We start from the raw sequence: 3,599 nt of genomic DNA, 5'->3' as shown, positions 1-3,599 counted from the left end.
CCCCCCCATATAAGCGAAGGCTCTCTGGCATTTATTCCTTATGGTAATCGAGGGCTTAGACGCCACCTCGGAGGACATCATCCCCAGACTCTTCGTCGCCCAGAATTGAAGCTGGTTGGAGCGCTCTAGGCAGTAAAAGCTGGCAGGGTGTCTAACGGGCTGGCCTTAGAGCATATTTTCAAATAATGTCTTGCCTTCCTGAGTTCCCTTGTCACATGTCCCTGTGCTGTCTAGCTCCTGTTTTCTAGGTTGAGGGCTAGGAGGCTGGAGGAGAACTGAAAGTATCTTCTATGGAAAAGTCCAATCCTATTTACACAGGTTACTAACTTTACTCATGTCTCTCTTCTGCTGTGAATTTGTGCTCTAGTACCAAAGAAAGATCTTAGAAGAAGAAAAGTATCCCAACACCAGATAGGACTTGTGTCTTTGGTCCATGGTGTTGTCTAATTCTTTGATTTGTAAGGTTTTAAAGAAGACAGGGGTAGAAAAGAAATATCATTTATGTCTTAGACACAAATTCTGGTGCTGAGCAGATGGAATCCAACTGTATAGGATTCCTGGAACTAATGCAGTTTGAGAGGGAATATGCTTTCTTTTAGGATAGGGAACTGCCAGCTATCCTTAAAGATTAGTGTCATTGAGGTGAAAGATATAGGGAGGAGGTAATACATTCTGGAAAATAATCATAGTATCATGCACCTCTGTTATGTCCGATTATCAATAAATTTAGTTGATATCGCCTGCCCTCTCTTTGCCTCTACCATAATTAGTTGCTTATTTTAACCCTTTCTTAATCTGCCTAAATTTTCAACACAAGCTAAGCTGATGTTCTGTCATTCTAAGATCTTTCAGAAATGTTAATAAAGACATTTAAGTCAGGTCCCCTAACATTCAGCCCCAGGATTGCTTTGTATCAGGAAGGTCAATCTTGTTTCTTGTTACCAGGAGGATGGTCAGAATACTGAAATCCACTGTAGCCAAGGAGACATTTCAGACTTAGAGTTACAATTCAGAAATGATGCTTTATAATGGTTGTATTTGGGGAGGGGGGTCAAGGAAGCCAGAGTAAGTTTGGTTTGTCACAATTGATCCAAACCATATATAGAAGTAGAAAGATAGTTCACAACAAAGACATAAACTGAACTAATAGGTCCTTTCCTTAAGAATGACTTGTTTATATGTGTTGTTATGTGTGTTTATGGAGAAGAGACAGATTTGGTCATCTGGGAAATGTCATGTAGATATGTCAGTTCACATACCTACAATGGACCTTTCGAGCTGGTAATGAACAAGAGCCCCTGCAAACACATGTTTTAAATCACAGTAAACAGCTGAAGCATGTTTTTTGGTAATTTAATACTGAATCTTAGAGATTTGAAGTACATGGTACAATTATTTTAGATAATGTGAATGCTGTATAAGTAACTTTATTTAACTTCCCCATCTGTAAAATGGGGACAGTAAAGGCTATTGCTACAGTCAACATCCATTATAGTAAGCACCTTTACAATGGATTTCTTGCTCAAAACAGGGTTCCAAGCCAGAGAATAGGCTGTGTAAGTCACCTTCAATACAACAAAATTTTAACTGGTCAAAGAAATCTGGCAGTCTTCTGACTTTATTATATTAAGATTTGATTTCTAGCACTTTCTTGGGGAAAATAAATAAGGAAACTTGAAAATAAATGTAGAATATAATAACTAATTTTTATCTAACTTTTTCCTTGGACTTTAATTGCTTATATGTAAATATTATGTCCATGTCTTAGAGAGGGAAATAGAGGCACAAAAAGGTAAGTAACTTGTGTAATGATATTCAGAAAGCCAGTAGGCAAAGCAAAATTAATCCCAGTTTCCAACTTCTTAGTGTACATTATCATGACTAATATTATAAGTTACCATTGAAGAGCTTAACAAGAAGCTTCCATTAAGACCTAAACTTGCAGGTGCAAAGATGGACGAAACTTGACCAGGGCTGCCTGCTTTTGTCAGTGTAAGGACAAGACATTGACTGAGTGGAGGTTTTCCTTGCCCATCAGACCATATAGAACATGTGTTTAAAGTTTAACTGCTCACAGCATGACTTTGTGTCCACAGCTGTGACTTAAATATTTGTCAGAATGGTTTCTTTGGGTTGCTTCATTTCTTATGTGTGTGGGGACTACTAGTGTGGGATCTTTTCTGGCTTCAGTGATTAAGCCAAAATTTCCTTTCTGCCCATTACCAAATTTATGAGAGCCCAAGATTGGCAATAGGGAGGCAGGGTATCTGAACAGGAGTCAAAAGGCCTAGAATATTTACCTGCTTTTTTTTTTTTTTTTGACTATGTTAAGTACCAAATTAACATACACTTTGAAATAACATTGGCTTTGAGTTTCCCTCATAAGTGTAAAGTGGGATATACTGTTGAATTGCCCATTCTCAGATCTTAAATAGGCTAAAACCAAACACAGCCATTGAGTTGTTCCTGGTTCTTTCTTGGTGTGCAGTCCGCCGAGAAGGGGTTGAGGACACCAAGACTGTGTGCCAAAGCAAACACATTCCCAAGCCACTTAATTTTTCCTCTCCTTCCCCATTCCACTCCACCTTCTTAGTGAGGTGAGCCTAGTTCCAGATAAGAGTTCTAATTCTGGATATCTGCCCATTTATAGGAATGAAAGGAGCAGCCCCAATGCCTTTTCTACACAGGAAAGAGAGTATCTGTCCAGTGGGGGGCTTTTATTGTTCTAAGAGATAGGAAGAAGCTTTGTCCTTTACCAGTATGGACAGTCTTTGTATCTTCATCAGTGTAGACAGAAGAGCAGAGCTACCAGGGCTATTAGGATTACTTGAGCGCTTTGCTCCCAGGTCCCCACTGACCACACTCCATTAGTGATGAAAGAACCTAGTAGTTCAGAGCAGGGACTTTGGAGCCAGTCTGTCTGGGTGTGAATCCCACCTCATCCACTTAGGGGCTGTGTGACTTTGGGTAATTGCTTAATCTCTCTGTGCTTCAGCTCCTGCACGTGTAAAGTGAGTGTAATAATCATTCTATTTCATAGGGTTGACATGAGGATTAAAACTATGAATATATGCAAAGCCTTAGCAGTGTCTGATTTGTAATAGATTCTTTTTAACTAGACAGCAAATTAACAAAAATAATGACCTCCACTGGTATAGAATGTATTATATACCCCTTTCAATATATTATTATTTGAGAGGCAAAGAGAGTAATGTTAAAGAAGACTTTATTGCCTACTTTATTGCTGAGATCTCATGCCAATGAAGCTTCTGTGCTCCAGAGAGCAAACACAGTGAGCAGGTAACTTCTAGAGTGTCTCCAGGTCTAGTTGTCACAATTAGAGGTCCAGGGGCTGGTCAGTCACTTTGGGAGATGGAGGTGTCAGTGTTGTCTCAAAGCAGGAAGTTCACCAAGTTTGGGGTCAAGGAGGACAGAATTGGTAGAAAAGTGGAGTTTTTCCATTATACAGGGTTGAGAAATGCAGCATGTCCAGTTATTATAAAACATCTCACATTTTATTTATTTATTTGGTTGGCAGAGCTTGCATTCCTGGCATTTTTGGTTGGTTTGTTTTGCTGGTATTTTTTTTTTTTTTTTTT

The 3,599-nt window shown here is 39.1% G+C and overlaps 1 protein-coding gene across 6 annotated transcripts in view; it reads left to right on the top strand.

The window, feature by feature from the left end:
• The window catches only part of Ets1 (ETS proto-oncogene 1, transcription factor), a 131,875-nt gene that overhangs the window by 66,488 nt on the left and 61,788 nt on the right, over nucleotides 1-3,599 (top strand). The gene's annotated exons all lie outside the window — the stretch shown is intronic.

This window comes from Marmota marmota, unplaced genomic scaffold (genome assembly GCF_001458135.2).
Source record: "Marmota marmota marmota unplaced genomic scaffold, marMar, whole genome shotgun sequence".
NCBI lineage: Eukaryota > Metazoa > Chordata > Mammalia > Rodentia > Sciuridae > Marmota > Marmota marmota.
This window is presented reverse-complemented; position numbering and strand designations above follow the sequence as displayed.